At 39.2% G+C, this 17,158-nt stretch overlaps 1 long non-coding RNA gene and 2 pseudogenes across 1 annotated transcript in view; 1 reads left to right on the top strand and 2 right to left on the bottom strand.

The window, feature by feature from the left end:
* Positions 1 to 358: 358 nt before the first annotated feature.
* Positions 359 to 17,158, top strand: part of LOC149733329 (uncharacterized) — an 80,418-nt gene continuing 63,618 nt past the window's right edge. Inside the window, exon 1 of the long non-coding RNA XR_016385313.1 lies at positions 359 to 374. This is a non-coding gene — a long non-coding RNA (uncharacterized LOC149733329). The remainder of the gene's footprint in view (positions 375 to 17,158) is intronic.
* Positions 1,917 to 3,173, bottom strand: LOC149733334 (uncharacterized; annotated as a pseudogene).
* Positions 3,526 to 5,136, bottom strand: LOC149733333 (uncharacterized; annotated as a pseudogene).

The raw sequence follows: 17,158 nt of genomic DNA, 5'->3' as shown, positions 1-17,158 counted from the left end.
TGGGTATATATTGTATTGTTGTGTGACATTCGTGTTGTGTATAGGTTCGTTAATCTCCCTTGTTTTCACCGCCTTTTGTTTGGAAATGACACATCTTGGCAGTCGTGTCATTTGGGGGGAGTATGTAGCGGTTAAATTTGGTATCGATTATACGTTATCGTTTCTCCATTATATGTTATGGTTTCTATGTTGATTGTATAATTCTATGTTGATGCGTAATTTATGTCCAGTTAACCTTCTCGTTTATGTCCAGTTAACCTTCTTGTTTCTGGCCCGTTAGATAGTAGTTTGCGCAGCTTTGTTAGCCATGTAGCGGCATTTATTATTCGCGACTGTAGTAATTCTTATTGCTTAATTTATTCTATTTGAATAAGGTGTTTGTATAGTGGCTGTATTGTTTCGAAACACTTGCTGAACATTTGTTAATCCATTGAGGATCGTAATTATACGTTGGAATACAGCTCAACTTGACTTTTGTTAACTTGGCAGTTCTGGTGACAGTTTGTTCGGGGGTTGTGTATTTATGGTCTATTGTGCCTGGTTTGTCTGGATTGGGGGTTTGTGTATTTGAGTGGATTGTTAGGTTGGGTATGGTATGGGTTTATGTGAGTGCTTTCCTACAGCTGATAAGTGATACATCACCTACGGTACAGTACTTTAGTCAGTTCTCTATTTTTCCTTTTCCCCTTTTTTTTTCCCAAAGTCTGTACACTACACTCTAGTTATCCCGTTACTGTCTTACAAACTTTCCGTCATTCCGATAGATATACCAAACAAACTAATAAAAGAAATAACCAGGAAATGTTTCGTCTTTCTTTGGGGTTCGCGATGGGAGCGGGTAACCAGGACGCAAATGTATCAGTCCATAAAAAAGGCGGCATTGATATGATTGATATCAATACTTATGCGATAGCGCTACGCGTGCGATGGCTGCACAAGATAGTCAATAAAAACTATACAGCACCGTGGAAACAACTCGAGCAAAGTATATTCCCCAAGTCGCATTTATATATGGCCGTGCGATCGGAATTACCGAAAAATAACGCAATGATAAAAAACTTGGTACCTTTGGCTATTAGAAACTCCCTACCTGACTTTCGTAAGTATCTAATTCCAATTCTGAAACCAGGATCAAATCTTGACAAACCGCTATGGTTAAACAAAAAGATAATATTTAAACGCAAAGCCTTTTTCATAAACAATTGAATAAAAGCCGGAATATCGGCACATTCTGAGCGAAAACGGAGAATACCAGTCGTACAACGCCCTCTGCCGAAAATATAACCTGCGGTCAAATTCTAAAGACTTTCTAATTTTTAACTCCTTGATATTTGCAATTCCAAAATCTCTCGAAACGAAAAAACACGAAGAGTCACTCGAACAACAAAGTACCTTTACCGAAACAGTAGAAGCCTTTATACTAAAATACACCGAAACTAATAAAATATTATACAACAAACTAAAAAACCGCATCGTCGTACAAAATAAAAATGAAACCCGTTGGAACCAGGAGTTAGGAGAACTTCTACTGAAAGATGATTGTTGGGAGAATGTATACATAAATGCGTATAAAGCAACTATTGAACCGAAATTAAGATCATTCCAAATAAAACTAAACCTCAGAGCCTGCGTAACAAATAACATCTTGAACAAATTCGAAACAGTTGATTTCTGGGAGGAATGCACAAGTTGGATATGCGCAAAAACCTTGAATTAAACAAACAAGTCAAATTATTTGGTATTCTGGATGCGTCACCCCTCTTAAGCTGCATATTACTTTGTATTCGTTTTATATTGTACAGATGTAAAATTCAAAAACAGTTACCCTATTTAAATATGGTTTTTACGCTCCTGAAAGATATACGTACCAGTGAAAAACTCATTGCAAGAAAACGAAAAAAATTACTGTTCCACAATTTGAAATGGTCCTCTTTACTATATAATTCCTATGTGCAAATTTTCAATGGAATGTTTAATCTCCGCTTCAATCTTTTAATGCAAATATAAACAGTACTGACCGGGTTCTTATCGGATATCATATGCAGTTATTGTCGTGTATTATTCTTAATTCGTTTCGTGTTTACGAAGCATAGTAGTCACTGAAGCATAGTAGTCACTCACAAGTTTAAATATACTGCTGAGTAATTTTCTGCATACTTTGGATTTAACTTTGGAAAACATCACATAACAAAGTATAGCCCATTGGCAAGCCATATCATTTGGTAGTTGCAGGCCACTTCTGTTTAAATGTGTATATGAACCATATTTTTCATAATAGTTGTAGGTATCATCCAGGTTTAGGTCATTATCTTTACGAACAATGTATCCTGAAATGTAAACTATAGCTTGAATTTCATCAAATGATACAGCTGATTCTTTTGCTGGCAAATCGTCAAACAATTCGATGTCCGAAGGAGACATTGTGCAACTGTGCCCACTGGAATGAGTCCCAATTGATGATATGTCAACATTCCGCTGCAATGCCAGTTTAGCTTTTATAATTGCATGCTTCTCAAGAACTTGCTGGGTGTTTATAAAATATGTCCCCCCGCAACCTTAAGCTTTCCAGATGCCTTCTCTAGTGGATCAGTGGAAAAGTGTCCAAGCTAAACAAAGTCATGTGTTGATTGTAAAAGAACTTTTGTGAGGGAAATGAAGCCATGACATGTATGATTAGTGTCACTCGACAGTTGCTTAACTCTGCCTCTACCACAACTACTCATGCTTCTAACATCCTCTGCAAGCTTTGCCATTTCATTCAACCTACTGTCATCACATAAGCTCATAGCCGCTTTTCATGGATCTCTGAACCTGATGTGTATACCATGTTTTCTAACATTGACAACATTCCAAAAGTTGACTAACATTTTAAGAAAATTAATGGTGCCTGCATTATCACAACCAGAAACTTATGGTTTCATCACAAAACACCCTTAAACATGTTTGAACATTTTGACGTTCAATGGGTCTAGGATAGACTGAAACATAATTTAGCTTTGACTGGGTGACTAAGGAACCTTCCTCTGCTTTGAACAGTGACCTCAAATCAGACCACCTAGCAACACATTCCTCTCCTTTCTCTCATCCTTATACTGGATTTCTCCACACTTTTCAGTCAGCCAATTATTTCTTATACACTTCAACAAGTGAACGTAGTCAAACAAAAGATGCATCTGTTTGTCCTTAGTAATCCTGGATTTCTCCACACTTTTCAGTCAGCCAATTATTTCTTATACACTTCAACAAGTGAACGTAGTCAAACAAAAGATGCATCTGTTTGTCCTTAGTAATCCAGGGCTTACCAGGAATCGTTTCAAACTTGTTGAAAAAAGCTTGGTTTACGCGATTGCCATCACATACAATTGCAAACATTCATTTGGCATTTTTGAAGTTGCTTAATTAGAATGGTAATTTGGTGATATTGAAACTCTGCTGTTAACACTGGAATCATTTTGATCAAAAACTGTGGCCCTCCAAACATGAATGAATGAATGAATGTAACTTTCTTTATCCTCGCGTGGCTGGAAAACGACAGTCGTTATAACACGGGTGTGCACCTCGCGCCAGCTTACGAGTTACCAAGTATGTTACTTTGTGGGTGATTATTTTTTTTGGATTTTTTTCATTTTTATGTATGGCTGATAATTTGGACAACCCATTAGTGACCACTGGGTTGGAGCAATTGCCGTTAAGTGTCTTGCCCAAGGACACATACGCCCACAATGGTAGCAGCGACGAGCCTTGAACCCATTACCTCTGGGTTAGAGGCAGGCGCGCTAACCACTACGCCACGGCGCCGGATAAAACATTATTCCCAGGACTGTGCGAGCTAATTTATCTGGGGAATTTTGAGCTCTGCCAAAAACTGTCCCTCCATTATAAGAAAGAGCTGCTTTGACACATCTCATCCACCATTATAATCACATTTCTTTGCCTTGAATCCAATGATTTGCATATTTTAGCTAAGAATGTTAAGTCATCAGTATTGTCAATCTTGGAAGTCATTCTGGTTAGTGTTTTTGTACTGGGGAGCTTATGATCCTGTCTGAATTTTTCATATGTTGCTCTTGATGATGAAAAATAACTAAATGACCTGACAAGAGCCTCAACAGAATACACAGGCTTACCAACTGAATGAGCTGCTGTAATTGAATTTCTGTAGTCAGACAGAACTTTGGTTGTATGACTTCCCTCAACATTGATAAGATAATTAACCGCTTCTGCTATTCTTGACCATCTGTCCAGTGTGTAAATTTTATTAGCAGCTAAAGATGAAACTGGAATCCGAATGCCAAGATGAAAACCTTCATAATGGAAATCCTTTAAAGGTTTGACGGCAAATAAAGGTACACCTGATACATATGTTTTAGACTGGATGATGACAAAAGCATCACTTTTAAATAAAATTGTGGGAACAGGAAAGGAATATTTGTTCAAACCTTTCACCAAGTCATTTGTATCAACAGGTAATTTGTTCTGTTCCTTAAATTTATTAAGCTCGTCAACCACAACAACTCTCTGGCTTAACAAGGCTTTTTTGTAGGTCTTGGTATGCTGGAAGTGGTAGGAATCAAACTTTTCGGAACACACATAAACACAGAAGGTGGAAATACTGGACGATATCGGCCATAAAACAAAACTTTATCATAATCTTCTGGCCAGTGTCTTTCACAAACCACAGTATCTGGTATGTTATCCCTTGGGATGGCCTGCAGCCATCTATAGACCTTACTTGTTTATCTCGTGGTAAACGAAAAACTGGTGTTTTATCAGCTGCATCATACCCACTTCTACAACCTGTCACACAACACTTTTCTACCCATGATTTCTCAATATATCTTTGGTATAAGCACTTTGCTACATGTGACCTGTTTTAAAACTGACATTAACATATGCAAAACACAAAAGCAATCAATAATATTTCTTTTTAATTTATTCACTTTTTTTATTGTACAAATGTAGAAAGTAAACATATTTTTAATTAGATTATTACCAAAATAAACTCATATGACAATTTCAAATTTATGGGACTTGTGCAAGTGAACAGTTTCAATAAGGGAAAAGTTATTCTTAACTTTGATTAGCATTTTGCCTCGACTGTGTTAATATGTCCTGCTATTCTACCCAATACATCATTTCTAAAGTTTTTTTTGATAAAGCAGTACGGAGGCCCTTCCTTGAGATTTATATTAGGATTATAGGACAAAAAGGTAAAGCCACAAGCAAGCAAACTACCTAAATTAAAATATATGCTGTGTAGGTCTTGTAGTTCAGAGAAATTTGTTGTAACGTTTATGTGCCTTAACATATAACCAACAATATAGGCATAACCACACATAACTCCAATAAAATCTCGCACCAGTGGCCATTTGTTACTTAAACATAATTATTTAGCCTAGCAAGCGCTTCTGTCAACTTGTAAACACATATTACGCGTAAATTAAATAAAAACATTTATACTGTAATAACTAATAAAATCCTAAGCAAACACTATCTAATGCGATCATCCGTAAAAAAAATCAACAAAAACTGTCTACAATTCGAACAAGCGCTGCAAAACCATCCGCCTCCAGTTTCGAGAGAGGCGCCGACGGTGTCCAGGCCTGTTATAGAGGGCGCCATGATTTACATACAAATTTTACATCAATTGTTTTTACGTAATAATGAATTATGAAATCAATAAAAATAAATAGTGTAGTTACAGTCGGAAAATTTTTGAACTTTATATAAAATCTGAAAAGAGTGCCGGAACGTAAACCTCAACATTGTAGTTGTTGTTTTGGGAACCGGGAGCGTTGTTGTTTGGCACTACAGTAGGCAGGCCTAATGTTTGAACATTTTTGTTAATCTACGTAGATTTCGTTATGGGCAGGCCTAATGTTTGAACATTTTTGTTAATCTACGTAGATTTCGTTATGGGCTGTTGCCAGTAAATTATGAAATACGATGGAACTAGTTCTGGTAGAAATAAACATTACTGTGACTGTGGTACAGTCTGTTTCGAGATTATCCACGTGACGTAATACTTCGTTTATATTGTTTGTGTTTTGACCTTATTTCGTTGGCTTCGCGTTAGTTCTTTCTTTTATTACAACCGTTGGTCGACGGAGGTTACGTTGTTGCTGCGTGCGGCCGGATTGCATTTAATAGAGACGTCGTTGGACGACTTATCGCTCTCATTTGCTTCGACATATCGCTCCCCTACGTAGAATTATTTCAGGTATATGTCCGCGCTCCCCTACGTAGAATTATTTCAGGTATATGTCCGCATTTATGTTTGACTTTGTACCTCGTTCGTTCATGTATTTATCCGTATTTCTTTCAATTTAGTTACCGCGGGCCTTCCAATAAACTCGATTAAAACAAGAGGGTTCGGGTGTGAACTGACTACGTACAGCGCAGAGCGTTGAGTGGCCCGGGAGCAGGTCGCCGCCGCTACAGTAACTGAAATAATCGAACACGAGGCGCTTATTGGTGAGCAAAGCGCAGGAAGAATTGGAACCGCGGAATGGAGAAGTACGACGGAGAAGCTTCGGGCGGGGAGCCGATTGCAGAAGAGAACTCCACCAAAGAGACGACCATGCCAATTGAAGACCGAAATGTTACGCTTCGACGAATGCACAAAAGGTCGGGATTGTATGAGGCAAGAGAATATGTTAAACGATGCGCGGGTGACGTAGATGAAGCTACGCTGGTGTCGGAAAACATGGACTACATTAAAGGTACCGTGTGTGCAATGTACGAGGCAAAAAGAAGATATAAAACCGAAGTACAAATATCTCTTCAAGGGCACGAGGATGCTCAGACAAGGGCGATGGCTGCAGAAATTGATGAACTAGTTGCGCAAGCGTTAAATAATGCGAGGTCAATCTTAACGCAAATACGCCAAGAATCGCGGGAGGATTCTGTAACATCGACAGTTCCGATGGCAGATAAGGTTACCTACAATTTACCCCCCGGTAAAGATCGAAACTTTCAGTGGTAGCGTCATTAAATTCCCCTCGTGGGAAACCGCCTTTGACTCGCTCATTGGTTCACGGGCCTCAAGTGCCGCACAAAAATTGAATATGCTGCAGCAGGAAACCGCCTTTGACTCGCTCATTGGTTCACGAGCCTCAAGTGCCGCACAAAAATTGAATATGCTGCAGCAATATTTATCAGAAGTGCCAAAATTCTCTCACGTCTCCCGCAATTCATTGTTGGCAAATGGAGAGGATGTAGAGTGTTAGACTATAATTCTGAGCATTCGGGAAATTATCCGCCATTTGAAGTGTTGGCCAACTTTCTTAATAAACAGTCGGAAAGGGAAAACTTGCCGGAGTTGCAAGAAATATAGGCCTTGAACGACGTATGTCTGCACGCCCGGTTAAGACATTTAATACGGGAATTAGGGACGCCAACAAACCACAGCCACCCGGAACTTCTGGAAGTAAGAACTGTTGGTTTTGTAAAAGTAGCCATCATATCAACGAGTGCGAGACCTTCATGAGAATTCCGAGACGACAGCGGAGGGAATTCTTAAAAACGCAAGGTTTGTGTTATGGGTGTGGTTCGAGTTAAACGCACGTGTCTAGCAGTTGTCCAAATCGGGTGTCGTGTTCCATTTGCAATAAGAGACACTTAACCCCCATGCATATCATGCATATCGATTGGTCTAGCCAACATTTCTGTAACCGTACAGGTACGATCCAACCACTTATAACACTTGTTTACGATAATACCATGATTGTTCCGATATGGCTGAGCAGCTCGATACAGCCTACCAATGAAATCTTGTGCTATGCCATTCTAGACGGGCAGTCCTAACTCGTCGTTCGTATCTGTAATGATGTGTTCGTATGGTACGTCGATCGCATGGTTTGTTAAGTGACATTCAGTTTCCCCTTGGTTGTGTTATCGCGTGCACGGGCCGATTGGCAATACAAGATATAAAACGTTACAATCTTCTGGCGTCCCTGGGTGGGCTATCATGATGGAAGGTTTAAAGGAGCTTATTGAAGAAAAGTTTGAAGAACTGCAAGTATTTGTCGAGGAGCAGGTTCGCAATAAAGTGGCCGGATGTTTGCGAGAAGCCGATTCATTTAGATTATCGAAGGTGCAGGTTCCGGCCGATACTTCCGAGGAAAAGGCAGATTTGACGTCGACGGCATCTACTTCTTTAAATCGGCAACCTTCGTGTTCATCGACGAAATTAAATTCGGTGTTTAATGGTCGTGAATCGTGGCGGGCATATAAGCAACATTTTTCGAACATCGCCAAGCTTAATCGGTGGAACAATGAAGGGGTTGCAATTGGCTGGTGCTCTGAAGGGAGATGCGCTGCTGGTCCAAAGTAGTTTGCCGATAAAGGAACACAATGGTCTTTCGACTCATTGGTACGCGTTCTTGACCGTAAGTACGACCGAGTTTGTAGCCACACTGCTAGAGCTTCGTTATATACGGCAACACAGGAAACGGGGGAGAGCGCAATAGATTTTTCGCATCGGTTAAGATTAATGGTACGGGATGCACATCCAGATCTTGGCGACGACACCTGCGAAGATATCCTGGTCGGACAATTTTGTCGTGGCGTGCGAGATCGATCGTTGAGACCTGCATTATTGTTGCAAAGACCCAAAACCTTGGACGAGGCGATGGACCTGATGGTGATATCTGGAGGGGCCAAATCGGACAGTAAATGTTTTGTTTCCCCTTTACTTATCTTGTACTGTGTTGGACGTTGCGTTTAATTTTTTTATTGACACCGGCTCAAGTGCCACTGTAATTAACAAAGCTTCGGTGTATGACCGTATTTCAGATAGGAGCGGCAGTTAAGACAGGTTCGAGGGGCAGCTTCTTTCTGTAATGGGAAACCCGATCACTTGCCACGGAGAATTGGACTTGGACTTAAATTTTTCTGGGCTACAGAAACCCCACCGGGTAATAGTGGCGGATCTCGCGGACTGCGTTGGTATACTGGGTTTGGATTTCCTGCGAGGTAACCAGTGTACAATAGACTTACCCAAAAATCGTCTGGTAATCAAAGGTACGGCTTTATCAATTTCTTCCCGGCGAAATACAATATCGTACCCGCTTCCGAATAGGGAACCAGTTAGAATACCAAGTGACCTGCGGTGTCCGGAGTTACCAGAGTCTGACCGAGTTCTTGCTACTAGGTTATTATTTAAATACCAAGATGTTTTTATCTCCGACGACAGTGTTTTAGGATGTACGTCAGCTGTGCAGCATACTATAAACACTGGGGAAGCTCGAGCCATCCGCCAACGACCTCGTCGCATGTCTTGGGCAAAGAGGCGTCTGGTTGAAGAGGAAGTAGATAGCATGTTGGAGCAAGGTATCATCGAGCCAAGTGCTAGCCCGTGGTCTTCTCCGGTCGTTTTGGTGGCGAAAAAGGACGGCTCTCAAAGGTTCTGCGTGGACTTTCGTAAATTGAACGCGGTAACGATAAAAGACTCCTATCCTTTACCTAGAATAGACGATATGTTTGACCTGCTTGGCGGTTCGAGCTGGTTCCATACCTTAGATTTGGCAAGCGGGTATTGGCAGGTTGCGTTAGACCCGAAGGACAAAGAGAAGACCGCCTTTACGATTGCGGGTAAGGGACTGTTTCAGTTTAAAGTTATGTGTTTTGGGTTAACTAATGCACCCGGCACGTTTGAACGCTTGATGGAAGAGGTCCTAAAAGGCCTACTTAATCGAATTTGTGCAGTGTACCTAGACGACGTTATTTGTTTTTCTAACGATTTTAGTTCCAGTCTTCTTCATTTAGAAAAAGTGTTTCAGAGGTTTCGCGCGATGGGGTTAAAGCTCAAACCTAAAAAGTGCCGAGTGTTTCGTCGGCAGACTAAGTTTCTTGGTCACGTTGTGGACGGGAGAGGGATTCAGTGCGATCCTGACAAGACCAAGTGTGTCCGAGAATGGCCAATTCCCCGAAACGTCACAGAGGTACGCAGCTTTTTAGGATTCTCGTCGTATTATCGGCGGTTTATCAGTCGGTTCGCCGAAATAGCAAACCCCTTGAGTCAACTGACACACAAAGATAAAGCTTTTGTGTGGACACCCGAATGTTCGGAGTCATTTAACTCTCTTCGGGAGAAATTAATTTCAGCTCCGGTGTTACATCATCCAATTCAAGGGGTGCCATTCATTTTGGACACTGACGCTAGTGGCACCGCCATAGGAGGTGTTCTGTCTCAGAAGGTGGGTGGGAAAGAAAAGGTTCTAGCTTTCTTCAGCAGTACACTTGCTAAAACCGAGCGCCATTACTGCGTCACTTATCGAAAGCTGCTTGCTGTGGTGAGAACTGTAAAGAAGTTCCGGCCTTACTTGTGGGGGACCAAATAATGTGTGAAGCAGAAGCTATACTAAACAACCGGCCAATAACCACCGTATCGGATGATGTTCGTGATGCGGAAGCATTAACACCGTCAAGCCATCTCCTGCTAATGAAACCAGGGAAAATCTACCACCGGGAATGTTCAACCACCGGGAATGTTCAACACACTCAGTCAAAAGCGATGGAGCCAGATACAATACCTGGCTGACGTTTTCTGGCGCCGACGGCAGAAAGAATATCCACCACACACTGCAACAACGAACGAAATAAACCGATGTAAAGTCGAACCTAAAACTGACGATATTTTCTTGGTAATCGATAACGGTTTCCTTCTCGTTTATGATGCTTTTCGTTTCCTTGCAATATTAAAGGTGCCCGCGAATTCGCATGCCGGATAGTGTACAGCCATCTTAATGGGGTGTGTATTTTATCGCAAGATATAAAGGTAAATATGTTTATCTAACTTCGAAGTTCACATATAGCGGCAAAACGCTGCGTTCGCCGTAGAACCTGTTGCGTTCGACAATGCACACACACGGAGAGACAGTTTGCACATTTTCGTGCCCCACTAAGCATGCCGCGTGCCCCCTTATAGGTGCCTCGAGACCTCGGGTGCCGAGGCACCGGGCCACAGTTAAACATGCGCTGCGCCGTCCCCGTATTTCAGACAAGCAGGTTATATCAGGTGTCGGTTTCAAGCTATTCCACGTGTAGCAAGTTGACGTGTTTATAGAGCACAAGTTAAGCATGCAGATGACCAATAAATGTAGAAAAGTTTTACATAAAGCATTAAGTACCTATACTATCTGATATGTAGGTGAATAAAATATATTGCAGTGTAGACTAGGGTTTATCTAAAGTAAACATAACAGCAATGCTGACTGACTGCTGTTGTTTAACCATGTTTCCATTTATGTTCCTGTTTCCATGTGCACTTATATTCCCAACAGAAATTGTAATACTGCACATTCTACTCCAGTATAGTATACAGTTTAGTATAAATTAAGTATCATACTGCTAAAAATATGGAAGTTAAATATGTTGAGGGGTCAATTGACGATGCACTGGCCAGGTTTGAACAATATGCTCAATGCCCCTTTGCACCGAAATAGACTTTCATAATTCAGCAGAAGCAGAACAACATGCAAATGCTGTTCACTTACGCTTTGTTGTTGAAGTGATGAAAAATGGCCGCAAAGGTGTATATGTTAAGTACCCAAGAAGAAACTGTAAATAATTCACTTCTATTTTCAAAGACTTGTGTTGCCATGTCGTATGTAATGGTTCGCTTTTGGAAGTATATGTATGATATCTATGATCTAAATAGTTTTATCAACGAATTAAACTATTCTACAGAACATGGTTGGCAACTCGCCCAGACTTTAAAGCTGAACAGCAGTAACAGAAGTAAGTAACTTTTTTCTTAAACACATTTCCTAAATGTACTTAAATGAGTCGAATGTATGCAACCTCCCTGAAGAGTTTACCAGTAAGTATTTGTTTTTTTCTTCACTTAAAAAAAATAAATAATGAGCAATCAGATTCAAAAAGCACAAGCACATTATTAAGGAAGTTAGAACTGTTTTTCATAAATTGATATTGCAGGCATTCATGATTTATGGTCTTCTAGCCCAAAAAAAAACAGGGTAGAAGCTGTTGTGGAAGGTGAAGGCATAACGAAAAAGAATATTGTATTGCATGGAAGCCAGTGGATAAATTATGAGGTTAAATTTTTATGGTTAAATTTTTATGTAAATTATCAAGTAAAAAGGGATAATATTTAACTTGAGGTTTTTAGATAATGGATGTAGTGTTGTTGACAGCAATTCACTTGAAGGTAATGTATTATATGCTTTTTCATGGAGATCATATTAGTTTAATGTATTTCCTAGACCTGTGGTAAATCTGGTGATGTGAATGTATTACCCTGTCAATATTTTACTCTCTGGTTTTATGGTGGTCAATTTCGTGGTCATTTCAAATCCTTAGTAAGTTGTTTTTGCTATTTCAATGTATATATTGATTCCTAATTAATGATGTTCGTGTTTTTCAGGTTCTAAAGAACCTTTGGTTCACACTGGATTTTTCTGGTAATATCTTTGATTAATATAATCAATTGTTTAATTACATTTGTGTACCTTCCAAATGTATTTTTTTCGGGCCAGTAATTTAAAGCAGCGTGTGCTGTACGTATATGACCCGATGGGACAGGGAACAAGCAATCATAGAAAAAATTGTTGAAAAACTGGAAGTGAGCATTACATTTATACCCAACATAATGGGAATACAATGTTTTGTGTTTTATCTTCACCTCATGAGAATCAGTCAGATGGCAACAACTGTGGAATTCTTGTGTTAAATAAGGTATCTTAAGATTAAAACCCTTCATTGTAGTTTATTGAAACAGATTAGCCATTCATTAATTTTTCATTTATTTGAAACTGTATTGCAGCAAAAAGGTTTTTGTATCTTTGGTGGATTGTATCTGATTACTAAAAAATGTTTTGAGTTTGCAGAATTTTATCTGAACGAAAAGAAAGTTCTTCTGTAAGAGCCACACTGTGTCATTCAGCCACACAAGAAAGGCCTGCATGCTGTATAGAGCTGGATTTGGCAATTTGTTGTTACAAGTTACAGGCAAGAGTTCATTATTCGTTTATGTATCAGTCGTATAAGTGTATCTCGGTTATTCTAATATCTTAAATACTTTTCTTAAAAACATTGCATTTGAGGTTGTATAATTACTTTATTTTTTATTCTATTGTTTATCCGATACTTCGGGTTTGTTAATTTTTTGTGTTGTCTGCCACTGCAGAGAAGCTTTTAAAAACACAAGTTGGGTAGCCTGCGATAGTTGTGAAGGCGGATTCCTGAAGAGTGCAGCAAAGCAAAAATATGTCCCAATACCCTTTTGTATGCGTGAATAAATATTAAACGTTCTAATAAAACCGATTGTTGTGTTAGTACTATAGTTTTGCCTACGTAACAGCAAAAATTTGTGCTAACCATTTTTAGACTATTATGTTAGCACTATAGTTTTAAACTTATTGAATTTATGTATATCGCGGCAATGAAAAATAACACAATACCGAAAATCCCACCACTGCCTAAGATAACTTAAGCGGACCACAGGGCCGAGGGGTCCCGGTGCCCTAGAAACTGAAAAAAAAAATGGGACCATGGCTCAAGACACTCCGAGGCCACGGTGCCCTGGAAAAAAATTGGGGCCTTGGCCCAAGACACTTCGGTGGCCCGCGCGGGCCACATAGTGAATACGGGGCCACGGTGCCGTGCAAACTCCTATTGCACACAGGCGATGATGCGACGCAAAGAAAAATCTCGTTCAATAGCGTCTTGCGACAGAGTTGAATTATTCCATCTTTTATCCCAAAGAATTGAAGGCATTTGCACTTACGCTTTAGTTTTATTCAACGAAAACCTACATATTCAATCGACGATGTTTCCGATTAGCTCTGCTTCATCCAGCACGAATTCGGAAGTGGTATACGAAGGTCTCAGCTGAACCAGATTTTACTGAGATTGCATTTGTAGCTATAAAAGCCAAAGCTACATCCACACAACCAATACTGGGTGCACGTATGCTTAATGAGATGTGCATAAGAAAGCATTTGTCATGGGATGCTACAAAATACAAAGGGTTTGTTGATCTGTGGGTAATGAATCGGATGACTCATTTCCTGTAGCCAAAAAGATCTTATATTAATGGCTGCGGGTGTCAAATTGTCAATCAGCTTCGGAAAGTTCCGCTTGGATACTTTTTTGTTGCTGGTCTTTCTGAAGAAGGGCGTGCAAATATAGGTAAAGTTTACATGGTTTACTAAATGGAATAGCATCTACAGTACTACAAAAGATAAATTTATTGAAATGGTTCAGATGCCTGGACTCACACGACACATGTTGGACTGTACATTTACAGATAACCTTGTTTTTGGTTTAGTCAAATTAATTGCAAAAAAAATAGTGCAGTATTCGCCTTCACCATCTGGAAAAAACTTACAGCAAAGACGTGTGGGAACAAAATAAGAAAACAACTTATGACGAGCGTACTTTTTCAAAACCAATTAGTTCCAACTCAAGTTCTTGTGTTTGACTTTTTTCGTTGATTTTTCTTCTTTTTTTTATTAAAAATCCTTGTAAATACGCCAAATTCCCATGTTTAATACAGATTCGTGAATGATTTTAACAGCATCAAGCATACTATTACTCCTAAACAGAAAAAAATCAATCAGCGCACACCTCTCTAAGTTGCAACGATGATGCGAATGGGGACAAAACGTGGTGCAGTCAAGCGTGCCCAAATGGCGACATAAAATTTGCCAATGGCGCTACCCATAGATATCATATATGATATCTATATCATATAAATAACTATATATATATGATATCTATGGCGCTACCTAGTTATATATATGATATCTATGGATTTCACCATAAACGAAATATTTGTATTGTAACGTTACCGTGTCGCGAGTGACGTTTTTTACAACTTAGAAATTTGATTTTTGAAACGTTCACATCTTTTAGATTAAAAAAATTTTTTAGAAACTAGCTGTTAATTTAGCATCAGTAGACATAAAACTTTATTCTTATGCAAAAAACTGCGCAACCATGAGAACCGTGGGCCGGACTCTTAAAAGAATTAGCCAAGCAGTCTACTTCAAAACACTCCTTGATGAAAAGGAAACACAATAACTACAATTGCCAATGGTTCTGGTGTGAAAGGTTCATCATATATTTGAATCAATCAATATGTATTTACTGTCACAGTAACAGTTATAATAAATGCACATCTTTGGGAACTACAATAAAACAAATGACGATGAAAAGTTTGTGACTGCAGTGTTTTTATGCTGTTCCGTTGTCGCGGAAATCTGGTTCCTCTAGAAAACTGGTTCCCACAGGCCACTTATAACTTATTTTATGAGGAATCTAGAACTCTGTTTCCGACTAAAAGTAACAGTTGTTAGATGCGACATACTTCGTAAGTTTATGTTTAAGGATTTATCTTTTTTATTAGAAATTTATGCTGTAGTATTTCAACTTAAATTAAACATTATAAGTTATAACGTATAACCGGTGACCACTACCGTTAACACGTCATCAACAACGAAAAAGGGCGACAAAACCTACATTTTTAAAATAAATAGAACAAATTATATAAAAACATAAATATATGATTCGTTTGGAACCAGGTTTAAAGATTTTTGATAAAAATGTACCGTGTCTACGCATGCGCAGTAGCCAATGGGAACCAGATTTCCGCGACACCGTGTCATAATCTTGAAATAAACCTGTTGATTCGTTTCAAGAAAGTAAACAAACTATTGCATTGGTAAGCGCGGCAACTGACCGTGTGTGCATAGGTGTCCGCAACAGTTAAACGGATACGTCTATCGCTACCGTCGATGTCGCGAAACAGAACGGTCTACGCGAAACGCTATCTGTGTGTGGAGCCCTTACAGTTTATTTTTGTGTTCATGCGTTTAAATTAATGTGCCCTATAACTGCTATAGCTTTTACACGTTACCCATACATTATATTATTGCATAACAATTGGTATTGTTTGAACGACAACAGGTAATGTTCGAACATCTATGGATAGATATTGTATCCAACAAGTGTATATGAACTTGTATTAACAGAAAATTGATTATAACTATTGATAAAGTGTTTATTTTTGCTACAAACTGGGTATTACCAAAGTTAGTATAGACCAAGTTAGGAAACGGCGCTCGTGTCCGCCATTACGGAGCCCACAGAGCGTGAATCGCCTATACAAATGCATGGTCGGCATGTGGTCATTTAGTTCTTGTAAGCGATACAGCTAGAAAATACGTATAAAATATAATTTATAATATAAATCTTGTTATATAATATAAAATCTAGGAATTAATGTGGAGTAAATTATATTTTGACTGCTTTTCGGCGTACAGTGTGGTTTGCCAGGGTACTTTACGTTGGCGATTAAGACTAAGCAGCAATCAGCTTAGTTTACATAATAGTATATGATCATACCTACGAATCTACAGAGCCATTCTTTACTACATTTATAATCCAACATGAGTGGACATGCAGCTCCAAACTGCTTAAGTACTAGCAGATAAGGTGTTCGCGTTTTCCGATTTCATAAGACCCGTAACGCAGAAAAGGTAGCTTACTAATTCAAGCAGAGGACCAAAAATAGTAACTCAGTATTGTTTTTCTCAATGTCACTTCGATATTAGGCAAATTTTACAAAGATACCTTAAGTTTCGTTGCCGGGTAGACGTGTTAAGTTTGTGAGCCAAAAAGTAAAATCACGGCAATTGACATGCAAAACGCGCAGAAGTGCTTGGTTTTTCAAAAATCGCAATATTTAAACGAAAAACAGCACCTAGCAATAATAAAATGCTATGCCGTGGGCTCCGTAATGGTGGCGACTAAGACGTCATAGACGCGAGACAATGGATAACAAGACTCGTTGTTTTACAATCCATTTCCTAACTTGGTCTATACTAACTTTGATCAACCCCATCTTCTACCACGATTTCAGCAGTTTCCAATAAACCTGAATCAAAATTTTCTTCTGGATTTGATTGAGACTTCCCAGCGGGAGAAAAACTGTTTAATGAATTTTTCGTTCTCGTTTCTGCTTTTTTCGTTTGCTTGGATTTAAATATAGTGGGTACCTCCAGTCTACAGCTGCTTGTTTTTCATAGCTAAATTAAAATAGGTTTATGTTAGAGATACCATTGTTTGTTTTCATATTACACAAACATTATTATAGAACTCTGGACTCACCATCGCATAACTTTGGTTTGTG

Source organism: Ciona robusta, chromosome 7, assembly GCF_009617815.1.
Source record: "Ciona robusta chromosome 7, ASM961781v2".
Taxonomy (NCBI): Eukaryota; Metazoa; Chordata; class Ascidiacea; order Phlebobranchia; family Cionidae; genus Ciona; species Ciona robusta.
Note: the sequence above shows the minus strand (reverse complement) of the source record. Positions and strands in the feature narration are given on the sequence as shown.